At 29.9% G+C, this 15026-nt stretch overlaps 1 protein-coding gene across 6 annotated transcripts in view; it reads right to left on the bottom strand.

The window, feature by feature from the left end:
• LOC142325382 (uncharacterized) overlaps window positions 1-12336 on the bottom strand; it is a 157207-nt gene extending 144871 nt beyond the window's left edge. For 2 of the 6 annotated variants that reach the window (XM_075367085.1, XM_075367083.1), the window contains exon 1: window positions 12179-12331. The gene's annotated coding sequence lies outside the window, so the exon portion shown is untranslated. Of the gene's footprint in view, window positions 1-12178 lie in introns of all 6 variants that reach the window. The other 4 variants (XM_075367091.1, XM_075367090.1, XM_075367089.1 and 1 more) reach the window with 3 other exon arrangements.
• Window positions 12337-15026: the final 2690 nt, after the last annotated feature.

Below are 15026 nucleotides of genomic sequence, written 5' to 3'. Positions count from 1 at the left end.
TGTATCAGCGAGTCTCTTTTAGTATATCGGATCGAAACAAAAACGAGGAGACATCGATTGCGTACTAAATTTAATTTTAATATGAAACATACGCTAAATGTTACACGATATTTATTTCGATTAATATTCGACGACAATTTTGTTCAACATCGGTCTGTGATATGAAAAGTAAGAGACATAAGGTATAATAAGCAGCGGTAGAGGTGCTCGCGCCGTCGGTGTCGTTCACTGAGCGCGCCGTGTCGGCTTTGCGACGTTCCCGAAACTGTTTCGCTTTCTCAGTAGCGGACACTGCGGTACCTGTGCGCGGCCCATAACCTTCACTTTCCGACGATATGCGTAATTTATATTTCCGACTGGCTTTTACGCGGGCTGAGGCTGAAATATTGAATTTTTGTACTTTTTACACGTTAATATTGTCCAAAATACACTTATTATTACATAAATCGATCTATCTCGAAAAACTCTAAACGCAGACACACGAATCACCGCGCTATCACATCTAAATCGTCAGCTACACCTTGTGCCTCCTTCCCGCCAACCCGCTCGCCAGTAACGCAAACTCAAAGTCGTATCGGCGAGCTGACCGTGTAAGTTATAAAATAACACCGCACGAGACTAATAGTTAGGGAGTTATTAAGGCAGGACGATATTGACCTTTTCGTTACGCTACAAATTTCTGTTCTGGTACCCGTATGTTTCGGTGTGATTTAAAAAGATGTTTCGCGTCAAAAACGCGAAAATATTGTATAAATATATAAAAAATATAAAAATCGATCCGACTGTTAACGCAAAACTCTGTTTCAGTCACACGACTTTGTGAAAACCTTTTTCTGAATATCTAAAACGAATTTTTAAATAAAAATATAGGCGAGTAAATACAAAATAAAAAATTATTACGGTAATATATATAATTTTTCTTTTTTGAGAAGACGGGCACCGACTGCTTTGATCATTTTGTCCTATGAAAACGGAATATTGTAGAGTATGAGAAATACTGTGCCCGACCGGGATTCGAATCAAACCTGGGACTTCCGAGTGAAAGCTTGTAACCGTACCGCACCGCTACGGAGATCGGCAAAAGATATTTAAAATATAAAATATTTTTTTTAATTCTAAATACGTCAGTTATAAAAAAAAAAAACGATAAAGATTTATTCAAAATAAACGATCAGAAATTTATTAAATTAACTATTTTACGTTTTAACCGCTAATTAATTTTTTCTTAAAAGAGGTCCTAAGTTTATCCCAGCAGTTATTCTGTCCAGTTGTAAAGAACACGAGTCGGTATACAAGTCAGGTCGACGGTGTAATTAACGCGTAAAAATTATTGCGGTAATTAAACACTAAAATATCCTCGTTTCAAATTATGCGATTACATCGTTAAAATTTTTAATATGTAACAAAGTAAATAATTCTATAAAATAGCAAACAAAAGCGTATTATCAACTAAACGTAACTATATATAATTAATGCCCTTATGAAGTAACAACGTTATTCACTCTACGCTTGTCTGCATTAGAACGTTGTTAAAAGGTAGTCTGTTGTTAACGGTATTTCGTTCTTTCAAATCCGGCTATGAACGCTGTTATTTTCGTGATTACTCGGCAATATTCGGGTCGGTAGATGTCTAGCACTGCGTACGTTTTAATTTCAACTCTTGATGAGTGTAGTCGGTTTTTATTAATGTGTTTCTGCTTTGATATGAACACACGCGTTATGAATCTATTATATTGTAAGTATATATTTATTTTATATTTGTTAAATAAAATTTATTTATTTATCGATAATAGATTAAATACGCTTTATTTGTAATCGTACATTTCTGTTTAATTCGTCGTATGAATTTTCTTATATACTATATTAAACTATAAAGAATAGCGGGCAATTTAGTAGACGTTTAGACATATTTAATTACGTGAAAACTTTAAAATAATTACGTATCTTTCTTTGTCTTATTTATTTAATTTCTTAACTTTTGAAATTTTTATTTTAAAAATCATCTTCGAGTAGAATATTTATTTCGATATAACGTTAATAACACCTGTTCAAAAATTACAAATGCCGTCTTCTGTTTTGAAGAAACTTTTAAAATAACATTTATACATGTAGATTTAAAATTTATCATCAGCAAAGATTTTTATTACGTTATATCAAAACGATGTCTAGTCATTTTAAAGTAAAAATGATTCTACAAAACGGCGGTTATTTGTATAATATAAATTCACATATTAACAACACGCCTTCAACGATTGTTTTATTTGTTAGGCACCTAAGCAGCGGAGGCTCGCGTATAGGCACTGTGGAACTGCAGAACTCCCTATTTCCATTTGTCATTATCGTTAATACTTAATATAACGAGTCCTTTTTTCTTTAATTTTTTCCATATACTTTTACAATATATATAATCCTTAAGCTTAATGTCAGTAGTCATCTCACCGGTTTATAAAAAAAAAATACAAATTCCCAAAACGTCAAAACCATTATAAAAATACAAAAAAGGCTTACTTGTTAAAAAAAAGAGTAGCGAAGCGGTTTCCTCAATACCTTCTTTTCAGAATTACACGTACCATTATATCATCGTACCTAGCTAATTTAAATCGAATATGACACTTCTCCTGTGAAATAATTTATATTTTACCCGTACTAAATTACGAAATTTTTTACCAGCGTATTATGTAAATTTTGAGAGCCATAATTCGAGTGAAAGGCCTTTTCGACACATAATTACAATATTAACGAGTAACTTACGTCAAAAATAAGGTATATTCTAAATTTCATCAAAATCGGAGGCGAATCCATAATTCTTTATAATTTATCGATGAGAAATTATACCCCAAAATTATTGTTTATAACCGGCGATACTCGTGTCAGTCTTCGATGAGGTTTCTTTCGATTATTAAATTATCGCCTGAATTAAATATCAGACATATTATCCGATAATAATAATTAGTTACCGTCATAAATTTACCCTTGAATCTAATCCGGTAAAAACATTGTAAGAAGAATCATTTACGTCGGGCGAACGGTTTTTGAGTTTTAGTAGACGGTTATACAGAATATCTTTAAAGGTGAGGCCGAACTCTAGGAAGCGATTCTACTTAAGATACTGAAGAAAAAATCTCCACTGAACGTAGATCCGTAAACGCATATTTTTCTGTACGTCAGGAATTTTGTGTTTTTTAAGAAAAAAATTATTTTTCAAGAACGGTTGGAGATAACGAAGTAAAATTTTGTACTTTATTTTAAACTGATATTTTTTATTAGGAAAAAAAATAACGATATTCTTCGTTGACAAATTTCAAAACGACGGTGGTTTCAATTTTTCAATCTTAAATATCTTAGGATTTATCAAATTGTATTGTATTATAAAAATCGTGAAACATTTTTTTGTTAGTGAACAAAAAAAACCTAGTTGTAAAATCCGACGACAAACAACAGAGTTATTCCAAAAATTAGGCCTAAATTGATAAGGCGGCATATTGTTTAACAAAAAAAAAAATATATGTATATACTTTTATTTTATTTCCAAATCGTTTAAGAAATTAAAACTTAAAATAAAAAATAATAATTATTGTAATTTTATAATAATATTTTGTCGTAATCTCAACTATTAACGTAAAATAATTATAAATATTTTATTACACATAATCGATTATATAATATTATAATATACATTTATATATATGTAATGTAAAGAGAGAAAATCAAAATAATTAAATTAATCAAATTGAACAGGACTTAAATAAAAATAATTTTAAAAGTTACTATAAACTGTTTTATAATCGGTTACAAAAATACGAAGCTCCAATATTAACGCTTAAGGATAAATCTGGTAAAATTGCACATAACAATAAAGAAAACGCGTAAATCCTTGCAGAAGCTTTTAATAAGCTTTTGAACTGCGAAGAACCGAAAGATTTACTAGAAATAAGTGTTAATACAGAAATTAAAACGCCAGAATCAAACAGAAAACCGCCGACTTATAAAGAAGTAGAAAATGCACTTAAAGAAGTTAAAAATAATAAAGCGAGCGGAGAAGACCAAACAGTTGCAGACATTTGGAAAAATGCATATGTGTGGGTCTGTGGGCGTGCGTACTTGTTCTGTTTAGTTTGTAAGAGGTGCTTCAATATAAAATAATCCCTCAATATAGTAACGTGCATTAATTTATTAAATATTGAGGATTAAAATTAATGTCATGTACTTTATGTTTTGGTACGGTTGGTGTTTTATTTTTGCATATTCAAACACATGAATGAATAAATACAGCTGTTATTATTTATAGATTACATAAGTTAATTATAGAATAAAAAATTCACTAAAGAATTTTTACTACATATATTAACTCCTTTATTTTTTATTTTTTAATTTTGAATTATTATATAATGTTGAATTTATAATCATTATTACCAAATTATAACTTTTAATATGATTGAAAATAATTTTAATTAGAAACAAAAAATTTAACTGTATTTGATGTTTTTCGTATCAATTTTTCATTAGAATTTGTTTACTTGGTTTTATTTTTCATTTAATTACGTGAATTCAAGATATAATAGGTGCGATAATCAAACGATTGCAGGTGACGTGATATGTGACATAAATCAGCCCTGAAAATTATTTACCTATTAAGAAGATATCGTAATACATTTTAATTTTTAGAGAAAATTAAGTTTAATGATTTATCATAGGGTATACCTGCCCGATTTACTTAACAGCGTGTCTCAAAAACAATCATCCGATTTAAAGTATTTATGTATTTTGAAAAATATTGAATATAAACACTTATTAATTTTGTATTAATTATTTATTCAAGAAGTTTTTTTTTACATACCAAGTCATAGATGCTAAATATGCCTGCCTCCCTTGGGATACACGTCATATGTCCACAGGGTAATCGAATTCGTCCCGATAAGCAAGCGTTTCTTTATTCGCTGGTGCCGCGGCTGCTGCTATGCGGTTCCGTAATTAGACCGCTGCAGCTGGAAGGGGAGACACTTCCAGCTGGAAGGGGGGAATCTTTTGCAAAAGCCCACAAGTAAAAATCGCACACGGTGAGGTCTGACGATCTTGGAAGCTGAATCGTTAATATCCATACGGCCGATTCGTAGTTGAGGAATACTATTATTCAAAAATTGTCGAACGTATAGACACCGGTGAGATGGTTCTCCATCCTGCTGAAAAATGAAATCTTCCGAATCGTTCTCTGAAAAGTCAGTTTTCAAGCAAATCGAGATACATTGTTCCCGTAACAGTGTTCTCTAAGAAAAAAAGGGACCTTATACCTTTTCCCGAGAAATTGTACAAAAAAATTAAGTTTGGGAGAGTCTCTCATGTTGTATAAATTCATGCGACTTCTCAGAACCCCAAATCCTAACAAAATTAAATTCTACAAAATTGTCTTCTGATGTCATCCTGTTAAGCTGTTAAGCAGAAAACTCCACACGTCGTTGTTTGTCATACTCATAAAGAGCTTGCAGTAACTGAATCCTGTACGGTTTCATAAGCGAATGTCGACGCAAAACACGTCAGATAAACATTATGGAAATGTTTAGTTCTCTATCGGCACGGCGAGTTGATTTTCAGGAGCTACGTGGAAACTCTGACGGATGCATTCCACATCTTCGTGTGACACACGGGATCGACCGTTTGACCCCGTGTGACACACGATGACAATATAGTTTTTAGATCGATAGGTCCAAAACTATAGTTTCACGTATAATAAACCTTTGGTTTATTAAAAGAACCAAAATTTTCGATTAGAAAAAATAGCACAGTTGATTACGAATGTAATCAATTCTTTGCACCACATTCTGCTGGACTGCGTATGTTATGCGACGTTGCGTCGTCAGTGTAATATACCCAGAAACATCTTGTGCATCGATAGCGGGATTTTGGAACGAGTTTTTCTCTTTTTGCGTAGTACCGGGTTACTGCAAAGGATTTAATATGCTCATATATGTTTTTCTGTAAGGAGAGTTTTTTTTTTTTTAATTTTAACCTTTATTTTCAATTTGGTTTTTGGTTCTATATATTTAATTTTACTACCCGAGGAGGGGATTTTTGCACAACCCATCGGAGTTAGGTAAGTTTTATATACTTTCTTTAATCTATTATTTTAACTTTTATATTTTATCAACTTTGTCTGTAGTATTGGTTTTGAGTTTTATGTTGCCTTCTTGGCTTGTTTTAGTAAATTTTTATTATATGATTAATATTATTATGTTTACACCTTGTATAGTTTATTATTTCGGAGTTATTTTACCCTTTTACTAATATCTACCGGGCGATGATAACGCCCAGGCGTTTTTCGCCCACAAACAAAAAAAAAAAAATTCTTTGGAAAGGTTCAGTTGAAATTGAAATTACGATTCTTGTCTTCTCTGTTTTACATTTTTTTTTTTTTTTTTTTTGTTTAACCGTCGGATCTACCGTTAGGTATTGCTTCAGAGGATGAAATGAATGATTTGTAGCCTGTGTGAAAATGCCATGCCTGACCGGGATTCAAATCCGGGACCTCCGGATGAAAGGTCGAGACCACTCTGTTTTACATTAAAGACAGATAATTAAACGTATTTATTTTTGCGTCTCGTTTTATTCAAGATTATACTTCTCTTCTCGAATTCTGGCTTACATGTTGGTAAATAGAAATAAACGAAACAAAATCAAAGCACGTCATGTTCACCCTTCGTAAAGAACACTGTCCTGTTTTTATCATCGATGTTCCGATTCCGAGATCTCAAGACTGTAAATATTTGGGTTTTCAACTTGATCGACGACTTACTAAAGCTTAGCGTATCACATCTAAACGGAAACGGTTGGATCTGAAGTTTAAATACATGTTCTGGCTGATAACACGTAGATCTCTGCTTTCAACAGAAAGTGAAGTATCGATTTATAAATCCGTTTGGATGAAGCCTGTTTGGACTTACAGGCTTGAATTGTGGGGTACGGCATGCGATTCCGGTATTGACGAACTTGAACGCTACCGGACAAAAACACTGCCGAAAATGCTCAACATATCCTTGTACATTTTTTATGTTAGTCAAATTACCGTAGAAACCAAAATCAAATTTATTTAACATTAAAAACGATTTGTAACAATTATATTCTTTAATCAAAACATTTTATTTTATGACAACGGATTTCACATTTTAAATTTATTTTTGTTTTTTACTGGAATTGTAATTCCAGTATTGATATACTTGAACGCTACCAGACAAAAACGCTGCGGAAAATTCTCAATATACACTGGTACATAAACAATAATTCTCAAGTTGCAAACCGTTCGGCAGGAAATCTCTCATATCAGCGTACGGTATCAAAATCGTTTAGATCGTCACCCGAATTATTTGGCGGTCAGTTTATTAGATAACACGATCGGTGTGATTTTTCAAGATTACTGAGGAACAATATTCTTGGTTTGCCTTATTTCAATTAGGTGATTTTATGGTCTGGCCCTACGGAGTGCTCTTCTATTTCGTTATTAAGTCACAAGCCGCTGGGTCTGTGGCTACTTAATGTTAGTTCAAATAGATATTTTTACTTATTGTTCAATTATCTCGCTGAACAAATTGTTAAGTTGCTGTGTCGTTACAATAAAAAAAATAAATTTGTTCAAAATTTATGATTTAAATAAATAAATTATTTATATTTAATTTATATGTTATTTTATAAGTCGCACAACGATTAATAATATTTATTCTTGATCGATTTTTTCTGACAAACTTTAATTGACTTTGGAGAATGTTTAAATTTTATGATGAAATGTACGTAAAAATTTATCGTTGAATATTTTAATTTTTAATATTAAGACTTTTAAAACACGAATTAAAAGTATTAAATTAAAACAAGCATTTATAAGTATTTAATAAAATTTCAATAATGAAACGATATGAGTCATTACGAATCAGTAATTGTATAAATAAACAGTATACGTGAAGAAGCAGTAACATTAAGTTAAGAAAAAAAATACGTAACGTCTAAACCTTCTTGAAAACAACTTGCTATGTGGCTGTCGTACAGTTGTACCCAGAATGCGTTGTTATTGTTGAATAGCTCTGCAGTCTTTAATAGCTGTACGCGCGTCGCACAGAGAAAAAGAGTACACATGCGGTCAGTCGCGTCGGTTAATACGCGGTATTGTTTGGTTAGTATATTTGTTAGTTCATAATTTAAAATAACGTATGAAACGATAAATATTAAAAATATATTAGTGCAGCCATTTCATAAAACACGGTAAGGATTATTTAAAAATTATTATTAGTTGTTTTGACTTTTTCTTTTTTATTATTTCAGTTTTAATTTATTTGGTTTTTAAATAATAATTTATCGATAATATTGAATAGAAGTTTAACTAACTCGTTCCGTATTGTAATGATAAAATAACTGAGATAAAATTATTTAACGCTTTAATCATATTAAACAGTGAAATTTTATTTCATATCCGAAACACCTTTCTTAAACCTAATTTAAAGTGAGACTTCCAAAAAAAAATTTTCTTTTATAGTTTGTTTAAATTATTTAATTTTATATCCATGTTGTTTTTTTTTACAAAAGCAGATCCCACCGATTAACTTGCTTTTATACAAACTTTACAAAAAAAAAAAATTAATTAGAAAATAAAGATGACGTGATATTATAATTTCTTTCATGCCGTATTCCACAAGGACTAAAATAGAGTTAAAAAATCTCTCTTTCTCTCTTCTCTCTGTGTCTGTGTGTTTTTCTTTCACCGCAGCGAAGGCTGTATATCTACAGAACCTGTAGTTCTATTCCTAATGAATATCCGAGTATCACTATTAAAAACAGCTTAAGTGGAAGATCCTGGGTTCGACTTTCATAACATGATCACATTTCAAAACACAATTGCATTTGTAATATTTATAAAATACTTCGTTTAGAATCAATTTGGTCTCCAAACAGTTAAATTTATTTAAACCTACTTAAAAAAAAAAAAAAAAAAAAAACATTGAAGAACCAAGGTTCGATATTATCGGCTTCGACCCATCGTACATCCATGCTGCTTATACGTGTATTTAAAATATAAAATAAATAAAAAAAATAAATAAATAAAAATTAATTAAAAACAAAAATAAATAAAAATTAAAAAAAAATAAATAAATAAATAAAAAGTCGGTGTATGAGAAAGAAATGAATCGAACGGTTTATTTTATTCAGCGTTATAAACTCGTAAATAATTATTATAGTTAAAATGTGCTTTACGCAGTGGTGTAAGGGACAGCATTGTAGTTTAACCTTGAACTCAGTTTAACCTTGTACGTGTCATAACAAGGCGGGAATTGTAGCAGCGCGTCGGCGAGCAGTTCTGTCTGTGATTGCAGTATGATTTAAAAAGTTATCTCACACTAAATTAAACGAATATTTACAACTAGTTTTTTTTTTTAATTAATTTATTTTACTCGTATTGACAACATACAAAGTATACATTTTTTTTTTCGTTTACTCAGGGCATCCGTTATGTATTGCTTCACAGGATGAGATCAAATGGCAATTTTGTAGCGTGTGAAAATGACATGCCTAACCGGGATTCGAACCCGGGACCTCCGGATAAAAGGCCGAGACACGATCACTACGGAGGCCGACAAACGTCAGTTACTATCACGCATTTTTTACATTGTTTTTTTTTATTTTTTCATGTTATGAATTTTGATAATAAATGCCAAGCGTAACCGGAAATCGAACCTAGAATTATTTACTGTATAAAAAGAACGGAATTCAGATGCAACGTCACCCATTTTAACAATAAATACGAGTAAGTGTTACATAAAAATATTGTGTGTGTGCGCACGCGCACACACACAATATTTTTATTTAACTCCATTATTCCTTAATTACACAACAGACTCAAAACTTAACAAAATACTTGTTGTACATCACAGATCCATTCTTTGATTTCACCGACCCAAAAATTGTACGGGAAGAGTACTTTTTTTGGAGAAAATTTACTGCATTAGAAATTGTCAGGTCAATTGACATGCTTACCTAACAGTCAACGCATAATACATATTGAAATGGCAGCAGGACTCAATTTTCTGGGTTTTTTTATTACTACCGTTCTGGTTGACAAAACAATGTACATTTCATTTTACTTTATCAGATTAAATGTATCACGAAATTGACTTATATCCAAAAGGTTCTGGATCCGAATCCAGTTAATTTTTACGTACGAAAATATTAAACCACCTCACTGTCAATTTAAAAAAGAAATCTGATGTGGACACAACATGACTTCCTTTCACGTCTATTAAATTACATATACACATTTTTTGCTGCACTTTATTTAAACTTATTTCATTTGAAAGTGAGATACGATCCTCTAATTCTTTAATAAAGAATTTTTTGATATTTTTTCATATAAATGTATATTTTTTTTGTTATTATTGAATTATTTATTGTAATTTTTATTGAAGGTAATAACCTCTGCAACTACACACAAAAACATTTATCTGGACAAAAATTATTTTTTTTAAATGACAAACTTCAGACATCGTATTAACCAAAATTTCGTTTAAATGTTTGGATGGAAGTAATTATTTTGGAAATAAATATATATTTTATAATCGATTATTCAAACATTCGCGATTCGTTTAATTTTAAAGCAATGACCTGAACATTTTAATTTAATTCACTTATTTCTAGAAAATAGTTCATTATCTGATTCAGAAATGCAGTACCTTAAAATTTATTTATTATAGTATACCCTTTTTTAGTGATCCTACGCTTTCTACAGACTTTTTCATAATAACATAATGACTTTGAGTAGTTAATGAACACAAGCTGAATTCGAACCCAGGACCCGGTCTCTAATTTTCTTTTTGCGAAAAACATACCTTCTTTTTAATCGAAAATTATTCTTTAATTTATTTTTTTTTTAAATAAAGATAATCTATTTCTAATATCGGAATTTCAGTATTCTGCAAATATTATTTTTCTGTAAATCCCCTTCAGCGATCTAAGCTTTTTTATACCCATTTATTATTAAAAAAAAAAAATTAAGATGACAAATTTTATTTCTGCGTAGTTAATGATATCCAATGTGATAAATAGCCACAAAAAAAGAACACCACAAGCTGGGAATCGAACCGAAAACAAGGTCTCCAATCCTCTGTTGAAATTACGTACTTTTTAAATTTATAACTTCTGCGCAAGTATTTACTTACGCGTAATTATTTATATGGATCTTGATTTTGCTGAAAGGCAAACCTATGCTTGGAATCAAACCGAGAACCTTCAGTATTTTAGTCGGTTTTCTAGCAATTGAACTACCACTGTAATCGTCCTTTTCGCTTAAATTTTTTTTAAGGAGAAAAATCGTTTTTAGTAATAAAAAATTAAACATATAGAATTTTATTTAGAAAATACGAGTACATCGATAAATTTTGCTACTTAAATTTTTTTAAATTGCAGTGCTCCTTTGATCAGCTAAAGAAACATAGTTTTTCGTAATTACATTATTACTTATGAGTAGTTATGAGATATTTTGTGACTGATAAGGAATGCCGAATGATGCTAGGATTCCAACCCAGAATTATCGGTATATCAGTCGATTAATTTACCAACCGATCGATCTAAGGAAGTTCATTAAATTTTTGTTAAAAATCATTTTCCTCTAAAAAAATGATGGATATACATTTCCAACAATTTTATGATTTTCTTTTTAATTCTTAAAAACAGATAAATTAAATATGGAAAATGATACAATATAAAAACTCATAATGAATTATTTGTTGTATATATCTCATTGTACAAATGAGTGTAAACTGGGTTCTAACATTTTTAATCTAATAAATATTTTAAAATTAGACTATTTGAGTAGACATTAATTCAGTAAGTACAATGACATGCAGTTTATTTATTGTGTGTAAAGAACGGAATAAATACGGTTTTCGGATGTAATATTGCACTTAATAAAATCTTGGGTGTCTGAAATTTTATTTAAGGTAGCTTGAATTACATTTACGTTATACTGAAGTACGTTTCTTTTCAGTAATTCTAATCTTTTTACTAAAGAATTTCTGTTAAAAAGATTATTTAATTTACTCGTATTTTATTTGAATAATACAAACAAAGGATAAAACAAATGCAAATTATAGTATAACAAATTGTAATAATATAAAAATTAATAATATTAAAAATATAAAATAAAACTCACCCTTAAACAGTAATAACAAATATCTCTATAGAAATATGCAAATTCGACGACATTACAAGTGGGTTAGGTTAAACAACTGTTCCATCGATTCACTAATTGTACTGCGTATAAGTAATTTACCATGTCTTCCCGCCGACAAGTAAAACAGTGTTGCCGGATTTCATCATTTTTTTCTCTCATTATGCCTCGCCTCACTACGGCAACGATCGTCAGCGACAGACTTCTTCCACCACTACTTTTATACAACAAAATTATCATGAAAAATTATTCCATTTAAAATTTGGTTCGCATACTGTTTCATTCACTATTATTTTTTTTTTTTACAATAGATCATCCATTATACGTTGTCTAATATTAAATTATTTTTACTTTATTGTACGAAGTAAAGGAAGTATTGTAATTGCGATACGTTTCGGTTTTCAGATTTCAACGGACATATCCTTTTTAACCATCCCTGAATCCATTTTGACTAGTTTCGTCGTGACGTCTGTACGAGTACGTATGTATGTGCGATTGTATATCGCATAACTCAAAAACGATTAGTCGTAGAATGTTGAAATTTTGGATTTAGCACTGTTGTAACAACTAGTTGTGCACCTCCCTTTTTGATTGCCATCGAAATTAAAAATAAAATTTTAATTAATAAAATATTTTGATCTTAAAGGGAAGGCACATCGGTTTGAATCAGACTTCATCTCCATTTGTTTTTTTTTACCTTTTCTTTTTTTTAATTTAAATATATTGATTTAATATATAATTAACCCGTGATTGTAAAAAAAAATTACAATACATAATAATTCAGTGATAATAAAAAAAGTGACAAAAATTATTAGTGAAATAAATGTTATGTACTTTAAAAATGTGTAAATATAATTTAATAGGAATTACATACGATATATATACATGTATACGTATACGTACATATACACAATACTCGTATTTGTATATGAATAGATGTTGGTGAAACATCTGATTATTTAATATTAATTGAAAATATAATTTAAAATCGTATTATTTTTTGGATTTTCTAGTTTAATTTCTGTTTAATTATTCTGGAATTTTCTGTTTAATTTTATCTACATTAAAGTTAACTACAGAGTGACTGAAAAATAGTCCCTCACAAGAACAACATATACACTGAGGCATACATACCCGATCTTTAGTAGATTGCAAAAAATTCTTATCTCTTAGTTCATTGCTCCTCTGATATTATCGGACAATATTCTCCTAAGTCGGAGTTGATCATCATTTCGTTTAATTGTTTTTGTTGCCAATCATTTAATCGCTCTATCGTTTTATATAATTTTTCCGCTCTTAATTAGTTCTCTATTTTTCAAATTTTCTCTGTATATTCATCATCCCTCTTAATATTTTTATTCTTTCCTTGTCTTAACGTTTTCTTCTTCTTCATATTTACCATCTCTCAATATTTTTTTTTTTTTATTGTTTATTTGGTTTTAACATTTTCTTCCTCTTTATATCTTTCATCTTCTCCTAATTTTTCTTATTCTTACCGTATTCTAAACATTTTCGTCCCCTTCATATTCATTTTCTTCCTCTTTTTTTGAAATATATTTCTTCATGTTATCTTTCTTTTTCCTGTATGATTATTTCTTTTTTATTTTTGATTATTCAGCAAATAATCCAATAATAAAATGTGAATAATTTACACAGCTAGGTCGAAATTAACATTTGTAACCAGTATACAGGAGTTCACTAAACGGAATAGTTTAATTATTATTAACTTTTGTTTATACGACAACAGAAATCTGAAACTTTTGTTAATCAGCAACTCACGAAGATACGAATAATACTGATCTAGTAATATGAATAATAAAAGGAATTTTACTCTGTTCTATTATTCCATGTAAGATTGTTGAATTAATAATTGTATAAATATTTTATGTGAATAAAAACGAATATTTCAGCAATTGTGTAACACTTTATTAATAAATTAGAGGATCGTACTCACTTTCAAATGAAATAAGTTTATATGAAGTGCAGCAAAAAATATGTATATGTAATTTAATAGGCGTACAAGGAAATCATGTGGTGTCCACATCAGATTTTTTAAATGTATTATTAATTTTGCACAAATTATATTATATATGCGCGCGCATATACAATTGTGTAATTATTACTCTATTTGTTTAAAGATCAAATCAGGGATTAAAAAGTTATATATTAATTTTTTTAGATGTAACATGACCTCCACGCTGTTACAGAGGTAGCTTCTTACCTGCCAGACTAAAAGTTTCGAATTCGCTACCCGGTTAGGATCTGGAAAATTTTGTAACAACGCAGTCCCTTATGACTTTAATAGTCATCAGTTGAAAAAGGTAAATAACAGAGCCACCCACATTTTTTATGATATAGATTATAGAAACCAGGAATGGTACGTAAGGAGGTAATGATTAGTATTATATCTAAATTTCAAAGTTATATCTAGTCGACCTCCATATTTTACGGTTAAGCCCGTCTACAATTTTCAAATAAATGTATGTTGTACGCGCGTACATACACTCACAGATCTATTTATTAATACACTTTATTATAGATGTAAAGCCTAATTTAATTTTATTTAGATCTTTTACAATATATTTCGTTGTTTTTAAATAATACTTGGCTCTCAATGAATGAAACAATTTAATCCAAAAAATATATTGAAAGTCATTAAGTGACATGGAATTAAATTTTGTCGGATCTCTCGGATTTTTTTGGTTTTTTTAATCTATTTTGTCACCTCCGTAATAGAACAACCGAATGATATACTGAGGGTTTTGGGTTCGATTCTTGGCTTGGACGCTAGCTCATATGTTAAATGCTTATTTGGATATTGTCAATTAAA

The sequence above is a fragment of the Lycorma delicatula genome, chromosome 5 (assembly GCF_047948215.1).
Source record: "Lycorma delicatula isolate Av1 chromosome 5, ASM4794821v1, whole genome shotgun sequence".
In the NCBI taxonomy this organism is placed as follows: domain Eukaryota; kingdom Metazoa; phylum Arthropoda; class Insecta; order Hemiptera; family Fulgoridae; genus Lycorma; species Lycorma delicatula.
This window is presented reverse-complemented; position numbering and strand designations above follow the sequence as displayed.